This window comes from Elgaria multicarinata, chromosome 3 (genome assembly GCF_023053635.1).
Source record: "Elgaria multicarinata webbii isolate HBS135686 ecotype San Diego chromosome 3, rElgMul1.1.pri, whole genome shotgun sequence".
In the NCBI taxonomy this organism is placed as follows: Eukaryota; Metazoa; Chordata; class Lepidosauria; order Squamata; family Anguidae; genus Elgaria; species Elgaria multicarinata.
In genome coordinates, this window is record NC_086173.1 from 48,102,115 (window position 1) to 48,118,560 (window position 16,446).

The 16,446-nt window shown below is 43.2% G+C and overlaps 1 long non-coding RNA gene across 1 annotated transcript; it reads right to left on the bottom strand.

The window, feature by feature from the left end:
• Positions 1-6,765: 6,765 nt before the first annotated feature.
• LOC134396659 (uncharacterized) lies at positions 6,766-13,243 on the bottom strand. Its single transcript, XR_010025287.1, has 3 exons — positions 13,214-13,243; positions 7,329-7,451; positions 6,766-6,828 (listed from the first exon to the last, which is right to left on the bottom strand). It is a non-coding gene; the product is annotated as an uncharacterized LOC134396659 (long non-coding RNA).
• Positions 13,244-16,446: the final 3,203 nt, after the last annotated feature.

Genomic DNA, 16,446 nt, shown 5'->3' on the forward strand with positions numbered 1-16,446 from the left:
CATTTGGAATGATCCTGTAAGGCAATAGAAAGAGTGTTTCAAAACCTTAATAGAGATGGAGGAAGAGGAAAAGATGATGATCAGAGTTTTCCACCTTCAAGGAAATTTACCAGAACTAGGAATTATGAATGGTGAAGTCTGATTTTTGGAACAGTGTATTTGATTTTGAAGCACCCTCGCTACATCCATTCTGCCCAAAATCCGGTGTTTTAAGAGATCAGGTCTTAAAATACTGTATCTGCTATTTACAAAATGAAATGGCTGTGTACAGCACTGATTGATTGGTGCCTATGACGTCCCCAAGACCTCATCACCCAATATCCACTCTTAAAGTTACATAATAACTGATAATGGGGTTAGTAAAGATGCAGTGCATTTATAAAAGAAATTAAAGGCAGACACAATAAAGAATTGTGGTAGAATAAAATTGAGAGTTGATCCAGCATTCAGTATACTGTTATGTACATATATAATTTTGCAAAGGCCATTGGCCAAAAGCAATAAACTTGACTGACTGACTACATACAAATTACAAAGCTTGGAAGGAAGCTGGGCTTACATTACACCTGAGAAATCTGCTTGTCAGTTCTCTCTTTATGTTATTTCTGACTACACCCTGCACTATATGATCTTTTCTATCCAAGGCATTTAACTGTGTGCTAGTTGTTCCTCAAGCACAGTTGTTTAAGTTTTCTTTAGATGATGATGTGTTACTATTTTTTCAGAGGACTTGTGAGGCTTTTTTAAGAGCTGAGAAAATGCAGTATTATTTGTGCAAGTGAAACAAAACGCATTTCTCCACTTGTGTAATTGAAATATTCTGCTATACCACAGCGCCACCTAGAAGCTATGTAGTTGAAAAGCAGGAAAAGAAACAGGGGTTAGATCTCAATTTTGCAACAACAATGAAAGTAAATACAGTGGACTAACATCCTAGTGCAGAAAAACTCTATATCTGGATCTGTAAATATTTACAGCCTAATCCCATTGATCCTTTTGGCTGTGCCTCCAGAAGAGAGAGAGAGCACTTGTTGATGATTTGAAACATTAACTCACCGTATATATTTCTCTCCTCTTAGCTCATCCCAGTAAAAGTTGGTGTTGTCAGGCAGGAATACTTCATCCCCTGCTGTTTTTATTATGAACTTAGACTTGTTACTGTATCGTGCATTATATTCTAGAATGGAACAATTAAAGATTAACCAAATGACATATATGTACAGTTCTTAAATTACTACCAAATTTAAACCCATTGACATTCCATGAAGTCACATTAAGCATTGGACAGTAAGAAGCATGTTATTTATGCTTCATAAACATAAATAACACATAAACCACATATATAAATAAATACCACATAAACAAATATATATAAATAAATACCACATAAACAAATCATACCAATGTTGAAAATATTTCTTACATTCAAATCACAAGTCACATTGAACCTAAGTACAATACATATTGGTCTGCAGAAATAAAAAGATTGTGTGCTAATATCTCCCAAATAATACTAAAAGAAAAAAATGAAAGAAATATATTTAAAAAACAAAACAAAACAACAAAACAAAAAACAACAAAAGACCAACTTAAAACAAAATTTAAAAAATCCTGTCTTTTGTTAGAGACCATGGTGCAACTCCCTCATCCCACTCCCCTGTATTGAACTAATCAGTATTCAATCAAACTAGCAGTCAATATTTAAGTATTACCTGACTACCTTGAAAAAATGAGAAAGACAGACAGACAGACAGACAGAAAGAAAAGAACAGAAGCCAACCTGTAATTATAAAATAATCATAATGGTAATATGTCCATTAATATTAAAACCTATGTTAAACATATTATTAGTAATGAACAAAAACAATAAATATGTATGTAAGTTGTAAAGTAATGACAACAGCAAAAACAGGGGGGAATATTAAAAGTATTTACAAAGTGGTTAAAAAGAATGTTTACAGTTGTTTTAAAAGTACTTAGGGATACATTGAAATTTATGAAAAAAAATATTAGGAAGAAAAGAAAGAAAAATAAAAGAAGGTGGTGAAAGAGGAGGGGGGGAAATCAGATAAGAAAGGGGGAAGTATGAGATAGTAGCTAGTAAATATAACAACTTGGCACAATGCCCAGAAAGTCTTATCAATTTAAAGAAAAAATAGAAAACAAAAGATGCAGGCTTGCGAATAACACAGCACAGCCTCAGAGACACTCTCATAGCACAGATTTTTTGTTTTGGCTTTGAGCCCAATTAAGAATGATTCAGCTGAATTAGGAATATGAAATTTCTTAATTTGGCTTTCATAATTAATACGAAAAATAGCTGGAAATTAGAGATAACGTTGTAAATTCTGTTCCTGGCAAAGACTTATTTGCAGGAACAGAATTTCCTTCTTTGATCAGACACTGCTTTTGAGTAATCAGGATAAACCATTATTTTTGTGTTGGTTGGTCCCCACTGCAACTCTCCCTTTTGCTGAGCCATCCATAGAAGAAATTCCTTAGTCGAAGCACGTAGAAACTGAATAAGTGCCCCCTCCCTGGACCCACATATAGGACCTCCAGGCACACAATAGTCGCGTTCAATATCCAGCTGAAGATCCTCAGCTCATGCAGGAACTTATCCATAAAATCTGCCAGATGAATCTCTGCAGGCTATTCAGGAATCCCGAGAACACACAAGTTACATCTCCGAGAATCATGCAATCATTGAATCAAAGAATAGTAGAGTTGGAAGGGGCCTATAAGGCCATCAAGTCCAACCCCCTGCTCAATGCAGGAATCAACCTTAAAGCATCCCTGACAGATGGTTGTCCAACTGCCTCTTGAATGCCTCTGCTGTGGGAGATCCCTACAACCTCCCTAGGTAATGGGTTCCATTGTCATACTGCTCTAACAGTCAGGAAGTTTTTCCTGATGTCCAGCCGGAGTCTGACTTCCTGAAACTTGAGCCCATTATTCCGTGTCCTGCACTCTGGGATGATTGAGAAGAGATCCCGGCCCTCCTCTGTGTGACTGTTAGGCCCTCTGAAGAGTTTCTGGGGATGGACTCAGAGGAGGAGGAAGCAGAACCAGTGCAGACAGAGGCTAGTGTCACGGCTGCTGAACTGGTGGCAGCTGGGAGTGGGGCCAACTCAGAGAATGAAGTGGAAGCAGAGCCAAGTACCAGTGTGCCGGTGATTAAACCAGAAGGGAGTTTGGCCAATTCAGAAGACACAGAGGGAGAAGCAACAAACTTACCTGCACAGTTGTTTAAGCAGCATAGGGCGGAAAGGAAGCCCGGCGCAGGTCTTTGCGTATTTATGCTAGACGCCAGCTCAATAGGGAACACCTGTAGCTGCAAGGGAGGGGTATTTAGAGAGCTGGGAAGCAACAGGAACTTTGCCAGAGATTAGCTGAGCATCCTGGGGAAAGCTCTTGATTCCTGTTTTGGTTCTCGGTGACCTTGTATCCTGGTTGAACGTTGGACAGCATTGGAATTCGTGACCTGCTTGTATCCCTGGACTTCTGGACTGTTTTCTTGGACTCTCTCTACCTCTCGTAAGCCTTTGACTTTTGGAATGGAACTGGACTCTGCCTCATGTTTAAACGTCTTGTACTCTGACATTAAAGAGTTAACTGTGTTATTTCATAGCACAGATAAAGACAAACTCCACTGTTTGTTTGCTGAGTTTGTGGCCGAATTCTTGGGGTTCGTCTGGGCACTCTGCCCACATCTGTACCTCTGTCTAATTAGCTGGTCTATTGGCAGCTTTCCGGACAGTGACAACCTTCCAAGTATTTTAAGAGTGCTATTATGTCTCCCCTCTATCTTCTCTTCTCCAGGTTAAACATGCCCAGTTCTTTCAGTCTCTCCTCATAGGGCTTTGTTTCCAGACTCCCTGATCATCTTTGTTGCCCTCCTCTGAACACGCTCCAGCCTGTCTGCATTCAAATCTTTAATAAAAATGCCGAAGAGCACTTGGCCCAGGACTGAGCCCTGCGGGACCCCACTCATTATCTCCCCCCCCCCCGGTTTGAAGAGGTACCATTGATAAGCACTCTTTGAGTCTGAGGCCATAGCAAGATGGGGCGATATCCCGGGGTGATCCCCGGGATCATATCTGTGCATTCACATGATGCACAGGGGATCCCGGGAGCAGGGAAGGATCATCCCTCCCTTGCCCCGGGATTTCGCCCTCCACTTCTAGCCTGCTTTTTCCACCATCTTGGGCTGATCCCAAGACTGCGGAATGTGTGGGCGGGCGTCGTTCCATCTAGCCCACTTTTAAATAGTTTGTTAATCAGAATATCATGGGGCACTTTGTCAAAAGCTTTGCTGAAGTCAGGATATATTATGTCCACAGCATCCCCACAGTCCACAAGGGAGGTTACCCGATCAAACAATGAGATCAGATTAGTCTGACAGAATTTGTTCTTGACAAATCCATGCTGGCTTCTAGTAATCACTGCATTGTTCTCAAGGTGCCTACAGATTGACTTCTTTATCATCTGCTCCAAAAATTTCCCAGGGATGGATGTCAGACTGACTGGTCTGTAGTTCCCAGGTTCCTCCTTTTTGCCCTTTTTGAAGATAGGGACATCGTTAGCCCTGCACCAGTCATCAGCTCCTCACCCGTCTTCCATGATTTCACAAAGATAATAGACAGGGGTTCTGAGAGTTCTTCTGCTAGCTCCTTCATTACTGTAGGATGCAGTTCATCAGGCCCTGGAGATTTGAAGTCGTTCAAAGAAATTAGGTGTTCCTTGACCATTTGTTTAGAATCTCAAACTGCAATCCTGCCCCCTCAACTTGTGCTTCATTTTTCCAGGGTTTTTTTTTTTTGGGGGGGGGGGGGGAGAAGACTGAGCCAACATAGGAATTTAGCACTTCGGCCTTTTCTTTGACATCTTTTATCGGAGTTGTTTTCCAGTTTAGCAATTTTAGCAGATTATGTGATGCAGTGTTCACAGTTTCATGAGCAGTCATTCAATCCTCCAAGTTGTTGACTTTAGACTCCATTTGCAGAAGAGGAGTATCCATAGAGTCCACAGTCCCCTGTAGTGTATTTATAGAATCCAAAAATGACTGGAGCTGGTCCAGTTGATCCAAGTGTGCCAATTGTTGATCCATTTGGTCCAATTGTGCCAGCTGTTTTTACTGTTGAGACAGCTGTAATGATATGCTTTTTATTAAACTGTTCACGTCTTCTCCTTCACCTTTTGTCCAAAGAGTCTTGGCAGATTTAGCCATGGGAGGTTCTGGGGGTGTAGGTGGCATTCCTATGGCTTTCTTAGGCCATAGCTAGACCTAAGGTTTATCCCTGGATCATCGAGGGGTCAAACCTGTTCATCTAGGTGACACACATGGGATCCAGCACTCAGGCAGGGGCGAACCCTGGATGATCCCAGGATAAACCTTCAGTCTAGTTGTGGCCTTAGTTTTTGGTGGAGCCATCCTCACAGCCTCCCTCAAAATACAATAGGTAATTTATATAAAGACTAAAGGTAAAATGAAGTCTGTGTGACTACACCGCCATCTCTAAATAGAATAAGCGTTGTCTTAAATTGCAGCACCATGAATTGAAAAGAAAGATTTGATTTGACCATCTCATAATCAAGCCTGAGTTTCCCCCTGTCCTTGCATTATGACATGCTACTCTATCACTGCATGTTGAAATCTGCATGGAGCTGCTCTTTCTCATCACTTCCCTCTTTGCTGCCATCCTCCTTTTTCTCCCAGAAATCTGATATTAAAAAAATTACTCACCAAGAGGATCAATATGTGAAACCATTTCTTTGAATCGTGGCTCATCCAATTGCCGAGTCATATTTGCATTGTGTAAATTTTTCATAATAAAGCTCCACCCACAATAAGATCGGTACTGGTGATGCAAAGCCTAGGCAAAGACAAATAGATGTAAGCTTCAGGGACATATGGGGTCACATGCAGAAAGTGTGCTACATGTTAATGAGTTGAGGTGATATAGCAGGGAGGACAAACAGGTGCTACAAATATAGGATTTATTCCCATGACTTAATTCAGATGATGAATCAGATCAAGTTGATAAAGCTCAAAACATAACAAACTCGTACCTTATTCCTCATACAGGGGGTTAAGACTCAGGATCCCTGGATTATGGCAACGATGCCACTGCAAACTTCAGAACTGTGTTAGACTTTCAGTTTGGTTACTCCCTTGAAGGCAGGGTTTAGTTGAGAGACATCTCCTACCTTTCCACTGGTGTTCCAGAATATATACCTCATTTCAAAGAATTCACCCCTAACATTTCAAAAATTATATTTGTATATTTCACCCATCTTCTGCTCCCGTGTCTGTGCCAAACTTCCCCAACCTATTGCCTTCCAGATGTTTTGTACTATAACTCCCATCAACCCCAGCCAGCATGACCAGTGGTGAGGGATGCAAGCCTTCTGTTTGCTTTTGGAATCATGTGCACATAGACAAGATTGCATATAGCTACTGGTTTTTCACTTTCAGAACAAAAAGAATTGGAGACACACCTTGACTATATTCAACAGATCAGCACAGAGTGGAAAAAATGAAACAACTCTGCCATCCACAGCTGCTGTTAGCCAGGTAACCCAGCCACGCTGCAATAGAAAGATTAAAAAAAAAAGATGGGTGAGCAGTTGGAATATAGCATGTGCAGAACAAACAAGAATGAGCATGCAAGGGGTCAGTTGCGTACAGGTGAGCTGAAGTAGCACAGACATGCAGTTCACGCCTACCTTGGAACCACCGAACAATGCAAACTTTGTGATAATCATCTTTGTCTCAGATTCTTTCAGTAGGAAAGCAGTTATGGTATCCATGGCTCGCACAGTGGCCTGCACAAGACGGAATAGAATTACAGCCACTAGCATTAGGAGGAGATGTTTGCTTGGGGAAGGGGTGAGGATAATAACAAAGGATTTTCTCTATTAAGAGTTCATATGATCCCTTGTCATTCTAAGGTCCTCCAGAGGTAATACTGAGGGAGCAAATGGTATTGGAAATATGGTGTATAGTTCCCACCACTTCTCTGGCTGATCGATTTGTGATCCATCCTGACAAAAGCAGAATGCACAGATCATCATCATCTAAGAAAATCCAAGAAAATACTCTTTCATGTTCCATCATTCATTAATGAATGATGAAAATATTTCATCTTTGTCCAGCTTTGAACAAACTGGATTCCGGACCTGTTGTTTACCCTTTGCCTAGATCAGCAAACACCTTAATCAAGAGGTGTACAATAAGGATTGTGAACCATTTATAGAGTAACCCCGAATGATGCCTGTGTACGTTTTGTCACCCAACCCATAGAGCATATGGAAGCCAGAGTTACTTTGACCATTGGGAACTGGATCAGTGAGTGTGGCGGAGCAGTCTTATCATTCAGGAATGTCCACCATGAACATCCCATTGCATCATTTCCTTTGCTGTTCTTGCATTCTTTCAAAGGGGCTTTCTAGAAACAAAACACACACAGAAAGAAGATGAATTAGTGTTTGTTTCATCCCTTCTGGATCCCCTAAACAACCAGGAGAGTCTGTCCTTATTCGTATAGGTTTGTACCATGGAGAAGAGGGAAGAGTCCTCAGCCGCAGATGCAATGGAGCTGCCACTTCAGCAAAGCCAAGAGTCTTTGGCCTTAGATAGATGGGGCTTTATGCCGGGCTGATCCCCGGGATCATCCCTGTGTGTTCACATGATGCACAGTGGATCCCAGGATCAGGGAGGGATGATCCCTCCCTTGCCCCAGGATATAGCCATATACTTTAGGCCTGCTTTTTCCATGGTCTCAGGATGATCCCGAGACCGTGGAACATGTGGGTGGGCGTCACAGTTTGTCCCAACTCCTCGCAGTTACTTGCGAGGAGCTGGGGTCTGCGCCCATCGGGGGTGGGGTGGGGTAGCAGGAAAATGTTTTAAAAATAAAAAAACACTTACCTTTTGTGCATGAGCCCTAGTGCGCTCCTTCCTCTTTAAAACAAAAAAAAAACCCAAAATGGCGTGCACGATGTCCTCTCCCTCCGAGGTTGTCATGTGCCGAGTGTAAACAGAGGGGGAGATCTCGCAATAAAAATATCACGAGATCTTAACCCCTCCGTTGCACTAGACCCATAGGTCTAGCTGAGGCATCAGTGAAGTTTGGTTCCAGGCTGAGTGTTGCCAGTGCCTGTTGGCATAGCTATATATGTATAGTGACATGCATATATTGTGAATGGGCTGTGTGAATGGTGTGTGTGAGAGAGAAAGAGAGAGAGAGAGAGAGGTCTCCCCTGGACTACTGTTTCGAAGGGCATCTGCCCCTCTCCCAAGGAGAAAGTTTCCATGCTCTTGTTCTAAATGAGCAGTTCTAAATCTGTTCTTCCTCCTGGAGAGTTTTTATAGCACAGAGACTTGGAACATTTTTACATAAGGCTTTTATTGTGCACTTGTGATTGGCCACTCATGTTTTTTGTTTGCAAGTCTTTTACACAATATTTTAAAGATCCAGGACACCTCCCATCCAGCCATTAAAGTGGTTCGATTCTGTTCAGGGAAAAAGCAATAAGAGACTTCAAGGTGCAATAACTTTTTGGTGAGATTTCGGAGTGACACTATATTGCATCACCATCAAATGTCCGTTTAATGAAACATATAGAATTTGCCAGGAAAAGAAAAGAAAAATGAGTGAAACCATGTGAAAAGGAGCCGATCTTGATCCTGCAAGGAATCTGGAAGCAGAAGCCCTGGTAAGGGTGTGAGATTTGAGCTTTGTGTAGAGATGCTGTTTGTCCTAAATGGTCCTCAGTGCCAATGACTCCTAACTGATGAATCACCAGTGAGGGACGCATGACATAACACTTAGGAATGAAGCACAGGAAGGGAAGTCCTTGTCTGTGGTCGAGTGAAAGCATAATGGTAAGAGGGCATTGTAGAGGGCAAAGGGGTGAGAGATTGGTCTGGGTTAACGGGATTCAAGTGTCAACATTCCTGGTCCTCCCCAACTCCTTTTTCTGCTCAACTTCTTATCGGTGACAGGGTACCTCTGTGTACCTACGCAGCTTTGAATCACCATGCACCCACCCTCTCTCAGCTGTAGTCCTTCATAGCTTTGAATCACCATGCACCCACCTTCTCTCAGCTGTGGTCCTTCATAGCTTTGAATCACCATGCACCCACCTTCTCTCAGCTGTGGTCCTTCATAGCTTTGAATCACCATGCACCCACCTTCTCTCAGCTGTGGTCCTTCATAGCTTTGAATCACCATGCACCCACCTTCTCTCAGCTGTGGTCCTTCATAGCTTTGAATCACCATGCACCCACCTTCTCTCAGCTGTGGTCCTTCATAGCTTTGAATCACCATGCACCCACCTTCTCTCAGCTGTGGTCCTTCATAGCTTTGAAGCTTTGAATCATCAGCCTTTCCCCCCTCCCCTCACTTGCATGCTCATAAAGTGAAATGGAGGAGTTACTTCTGAATAGACATGTACACAGCCATCCTCGCACCCCTCTTTTTCTCTGGGGAGGGAGGGACGTCCCTAAGTGCACAACTGCAGTAAGCAGTGGAAAGGCAGTGACTGAGCCCACGGTTGCAACAGGGCAGTTTCAAAGTAGCAAGGCTGGCTTCTTTCCCCATTCCATTGCACTTTGTATTTGGCAAAGTGCAATGGAAGGCAATGAGTTACTTCCAGGTAACAATTTTTAGCCCTCTACTCTCACTCTGCCCCAACCTCATGCAATTTTTCCTTCAGCCAATCAGCGCCACTTTCACCAGCCCGTGCTGAAGGCTGCTGAGGTCACATGGACTCCCAAACTGCACTGAATCCACAGTGACTGGAAAATCTGTCACAAAATGAGTTCCCTGTGGGGTGGAAACAGATGTAGGGTGACTAATGCTTCGCTAGCTATGGAGAGGGGCATGCATCATGTAATACGATCGACTGAGGTGGAGCAGAACTGAAGTTAAAGCTCTGTTTCGATACCCACCTGAGAAGCCTTGGGGGGTGTCTTGATGAGAGCGCATTGGCCCCATGAACCCCCCAACCCCATGCTTGACCTCCTTGGGGGTTGTTCCCACGCCAAGGTGTGAATGTGAGGTGTGTAGCCATTAATGGAAGGGGGAAGAAGAGCCACTGCTGCCCCGTGCTCCACTACACGAACACTGCTGAGCCTCGTCGCATTCCTTACCTGTTCCCCCTCCTAACTCATGGGGCTTTCCAAGCTCTCCTCTCCACTCCAGAGGAGGTGTGGAGGTGCAGAGGTGAACATTGGGCTCTCTGGCCCATCTCTGCCTTCCTGTTCAGCCGATGGCGACCAATCGGGTTGTCATCAGCAAGGTGACAGACTGGATGTGCCATTGTTGCCTTGCTCCACAGAAAAAGGTCAGGGTAATCCCTGACTTTTTAAATTCAGAGCATTGATGGGAAGCCCCGGGGTGGTGCCACAATGGCTGCTGCGTCATATAAATGACACAGTGCCACTGCAGAGCCACCCCGGGGCTTTCCCCTTGTATAGACACCCCCCAGGGGTGCCTTGGCTCCTGTATCATAAAGCCAACATTGTCGAGCCACTTTGGTGAAAATATATGGCCATTCCCTCCATCCCACCCTTGCTTGTGGTGTTGGTGGGGAAGTGGCTTTGCCCCGGCCCATCAGGGATGAGGTTGGGAAAGGAAACATGCTTAGGACTCCTCCTCCTCCTCCTCAGTGTGAGGCAAAGAAGCAGCCCACCTACCTGCCCTTTACTAAGAGTATAGGAATAGCTGATCAACTTATATGGAGGCAAGATAGGGATGGACAAATCGGTCATATTCACTTTTGCTCACTTCCTCGTTTTTCTTCTTTTCTTTTGTTAAAAAAGATTTTATTAATTTTCCGAAGCAGAATGAAACAAACCAATTGTAAGAGGGAAATAAAAATGCATTTTAAAAAACAACAACAAATAAACAAACAAGCCATAAATGAAGTTCAAATCTAATTATTAACAGAGGGTAATACACTTAACACGTATGTCTATTTTCCTTTTACCTTACAAACCAAGATATAGGTGAAATCCTTAGGCTGCCTGGAGATTTTCTTCATAATTCTTCACCATAACAGCTGTCACCATATTTAGTCTCTTTTCCCTAGTCTGAGGAAAGGCTTTGACAAATTCTGTGACTTATGTCCCTGGCTAGTATAGAAAATAAAATCCTGCCATATTTTATAGAAGTCAGATGTTTTAACTTCATCTTTGGCTCATTTCATTTGATACATCATTTATTTCTGTCTGAGCTACTTGCCATAGTTCTATATAACAAGATTTCTATGTTAGAAGTTCTGCAGTTTTCCAACTTTTAGCTATAACTCTTTGTGCTTCTATTATCATGAATGCAATTAAGTCCTTAGATATCACATCTGTATTTATTTCCTCCCCCCCCCCACACACACACATTGTTAATGAGGCCAATGCTGAGGAAATATGTATAATTTGATGTGTGGTATTTGCCATTTCTGAGAATATGACTTTCTAACACTGGCACAACAGGATATGCTCACCACATATGGATACAAAAACCTTGCTGATTACAATTTCTCCAACCTTTTGTATTGTTTGTGGGGTTATTCTTGCCAAACTTTTGATATAGTTTTTCTTTGATTGTATTGCCCATATCTTATCCCACACCTTTTGATCTAATATCATCTTCCCATATTATTTTCAATCCATCTGACATATTTGTATCTATTTCAATAAATTATGAATAAAATGTAGAAATGCATCTTCTTGTATTGACCATATGTTCCAATAATATACCTTCAAATTTTGTCATATTTCCTTTTCTTTGTTTTACTAAAGGATTTGTAATAAGGCTATGTATTTGATGAAGAAGCACGAAATTAATTTGTATTAGCTGAAGCTTTTCTTATGATTTTGCTACAGTGACAGGGGTTTTGTTTTCATTAAAAAAAATCTCATTGTATAAAATCTGATTTTATTTCCACTTTGCATATTGCTGTTGTTTATCTATGTAAGAAAAATTCACTTTGGCTCCAAGCGGCAAGCACTGAGTAATAGGGTAGGAAAATACAGAGTGATATTGGTGACCATCCTGAAGCACCGTTGTGGGTTATCTAAAGCAGCTTTTAAAGGCAAATGGAAAACAGGAATGGAGACCTCTTCTGAGGATTGTCAATCCCATTGATGCCAAGGGCTAGTTGGCTTCAGAGGGACAACACTGCCTGGAGATTCCTGGACTCCCATATGGGGTTTGGCTGTGAAGAACAGAAATCACTCTGCAGCAGACCTGAGGTCACCCACAAGGACAACAAAAAGAGGTAGCCATCTTAGTTGTCAAATAAGAAAAAAAGTGTTTGTACTGGACACCAAGTGGTGATGGAATGGATAGGAATAGAACATTTCATTTAGGGCCATAGCTAGCTGGGGCTTTATCCCGGAGCGATCCCCGGGATCATCCCTGTGCGTCCACATAATGCACAAGGGATCCAGGATCGGGGAGGGATGATCCCTCCCTTGCCCCAGGATCTCACTCTCCACTTTAGGCCTGCTTTTTCCATGGTCTCAAGCCAGGGAATGTGTGGCTGGGTGCCGCAGTTTGTTCTGGCTCCTTGCGGTTCCTCGCGAGGAGTCGGAACCTGCACACGAGGCATAGAGCTCCTCAGGAGCTCTGCGCCCATCGGGGTTGGGGTGAGCGGGGAAAGTAATTATTTTTTAAAAAATCACTTACCTTTTGTGTACGAGCGTTCGTGCGCTGCTGCTCCTTTAACAACAACAACAAAAATAGGCGAGCGCAATACCTCTCTGTCTGAGGTCGTTGCACACCACGTATGAACAGAGGGGGAGATCTCATGATAAAAAATCGCAAGAACTTCACCCCTCCATCCTGCTAGACCACTAGGTCTAGCTAAGGCCCTTGTTGCAGATATTGGTCTACTAAGGGAGCATATTCTAAAATCTCCAGGTAACTGCAAGGCTACTGAGCCTAGAGGGAAGAAGCAGGCTTATATTAATGCAGATGATGGCAACTGGGGCAGCTCTAAAGATTCAGGGCACAGGTCAAAGACCCAGGGCCCATGCCCAAGTAGGCTGTTTTAACGACTCCCATGGAAGACTCCAACAAAACGATCTGCAGGATTCCTCTTCACTACATTCATCCCTACACTTTTCTATGTACTCAAACTCACACTAGAGAATTTGAACATCAATGTGAAATTTCAAGAACAGAAAATATTCAGTAGAACTTACATGGAAAGTGATTGGCTGGTTTGGGATCTGATTCAAAAGAGCTACGCACCTGCAGAAGCAAAGCAAATACATGCTGATTGTCACAACTGTGAACGGAAAGCAGAAAGGACGTAGTTCACTTCTATGGCCTGTTGCTGCCCATCCAATCGATGCTACATCAGGCATGAATTATTATTTTTAGAAGATGTGAAGTTTATTTTCATGGACTCTATGAATCACACATATAGGCTCTGTGCCTGCATGGAGCCTCAATTCCGGAAGCTTCTATACCTGAGGAATGTGTGGTAAGAACCTCTCTCTGGTGGGTTCCCCCTCATTCCCGCAGTTCTCTTTCAACTGTCATTGCGTGCACTTCATAGGGAGCTTCTCTTGCTGTTTCACTGTTAAAAAACATATTGTTTGACAAAATGCTGAGGTTTATCCTTTCTGCTATTAAAGTGTGTTTCTGTCTCCTGGTTATTTAATTTATTTATTTTTCCTTTTCACAACTTTCTTGATCGCCCTGACAGGTGTATGGCTTTCATGGCACCCTTCCGTAAGTGCACCTGCTGCAGTGTGAAACCACCGCCCTCAGACAGGCACTCCCTCTGCTGGTTCTGCCTTGGTTTAGAACATGTCACTGAGGCTTGCCCTCATGGCAGGGGTTCCTCAAGCAAGCAAGCAAGAACAGGTCCAATCATTTAAAAGCCACACTTTGGAAGCACGTATTAGAGTCATTTGAGGAACCAAAAGATATGGCAAACCCGAGTCAAGGGCTGAACAGTTTTGACTGTCACCCTGCCTCTTGTCTGCTACAGCAGCAAGCACAAAGGTCAGCCTCTCTTGACTCCACACTTCGTGTCTTGGGTTATTACGACTATCAACCTGTTGTATGAGCTGGCTGGGCTCACACTCTCTTCCCAAGCCTGGGAGCACTCTGCTTGTGCAGTAGCAATGCCGCTTCCATTCACCAGGGCCGCTTCCATGCCTGAAAAGTGCCGCACTGCAACCTGGTTGGCACTGTCCATTTTCATGAAACATTACAGACTGGATGTTTGAGCTAGAGCTGATTGTACTTTTGGTCATGCCATCCTCTCCTCTGTATTGTAAGAACATAAGAAGTCCCATGCTGGATCAGACCGACAGTCTATCTAGTCCAGCACTCTGTTCACACAGTGGCCAACCAGCTGTTGACCAGAGACCAACAAAGCAGGACATGGTGCAACAACACCCTTCCACCCATGTTCCCCAGCAACTGGTGCACACAAGCTTACTGCCTCAGATACTGGAGGTAACACATAATCATCAGGGCTAGTAATCATTGATAGCCTTCTTCTCCAGGAATTCATCCAACTCCCTTTTAAAGGCCATCCAAATTGGTGGCCATCACTATATCTTGTGGTACAGAATTCTATAATTTAACTATGCACTGTGTGAAGTATTACTTCCTTTTATTTGTTCTGAATGTTCCACCAAATCACCTTCATGATCCTGGGTTTTAGTATTTTGAGAGAGGGAGAAAAATATCTCCCTATCCACATTCTGTAATTGTGTACACCTCTATCATGTCTCCCCTTAGCATCCTTTTTTCCAAGCTAAACAATCTCAGCTGTCATAACCTTCCTTCATAGGGGAGATGCTCTAGCCCCTTAATTATTTTAGTTGCCCTTTTCTGCACTTTTTCAGCTCGTGATATCTTTTTTTGTGGGGGGTGGCCAGGGCTAGATCTACACAGTGCCGTGAAGGCGTCCTGAAGGTGCTTGCGTGCGCCTCCAGTGCGCCTTGAAACTGATTGTGTAGATCCTGCCCACCTGCTGGCCAGAAGAGACGGAGGAGGAGGCAGCGGCGGCGGCAGCCCCGCATTGCCCCTCGCCGCCAAGGCCGGAAACTTTTCGCCCCGTCCCCGCAAGGGGCGATGCGGGGCCGCCGCCGCCGCTGCCTCCTCCTCCGTCTCTTCTGGCCAGCAGGTAGGCAGGATCTACACAATCAGTTTCAAGGCACACTGGAGGCGCATGCAAGCGCCTTCAGGTCGCTGTCTAGATCTGCCCCAGAACTGTACACAGTATTCTAAGTGTGGTCACACCATAGATTTGAATAAAGGCAGTATAATACTAGCAGTTTTATTCTCAATTCCTTTGTTTGAATTATAAGTTTGTATTTTACCTTGCATTGTTAGGCATCTTGAGAACTATTGTAGTAGAAAGTTGGGATATTAATTAATTAATAATAAAGTAATTAAAGTAATTAAAGAGTTAATAGTAATTTCATGTGGTTAATTTTTAAAGCACTTCTTTGTGGAAAAAGCACCTTGGAAGATTCAATCGAACATTTGCCTAGTGCTTTCTTCCCATTTTCCCCAACACCTTGTTGTCCCGTCCCTCACCCCCAAACAAGAAGGGATTACTGCTTTAGGGTCCAGGTCTACAAATTTCTCTGTCTTCATTTGACTGAAACTACTAATCCTCATTACGTAGCACAGCTGCTGCACACAGCCTAGCTTGCCCTATTCATTGCTTGGTGAGCCCTCCTATTACTTACGATCCAGTAGATACTGCTAGGTTTCTGACAACGGCAAGGAAAAAACTCGTTGCTACAGAACGCACATCATTATTTTCGCCTATGATAAACAGCAAACACGAGTTCTTCACTGTTTGTTCTTTTGGCAAAACAATGAACAGCTGATGCCACCAAATTGGTCTGTTCACTTCAGATTCTGAAACGAGATCACAGAATTCACTCATTTGGGGCTGTACTTGCCCTTTGAACCACGTTATCCACCCAGGAAGCATAGTTGATATTTGAAAGCAAGAATAGCAGCAGTGGCGAAAGGGAATTCGAATGTATTTATTACATTTTTATAAAACCTTCAGGGGTTTGAAACAGAATACAACTAAAGTAAGAAACAGAGAAAGGACAGCAGCAATTGAAGTTCTAAAAACGCAATAACAAATTTAAAGAACAAAATGAAAGGACTAAAGAGCCTGTGGAAATAAAAAGATTTTCAGCCAAAAAGATGACAATATTGGTGCCAGGTGAGTCTCTTTGGGTAGAGCTCTGCACAACCAAGTGCCACTACTGAAAAGGCCCTCACTTTAGTAGCCACCTGCTTTACGTCATTTGGTGAAGGCACCCATGCCTAACCATAGGGTGACCACAGGAAAAGTAGGACAGGGCTCCTGTATCTTTAACAGTTGCATAGAAAAGGGAATTTCAGCAGGTGTCATTTGTATGCACGCAGCACCTAGTGAAATTCT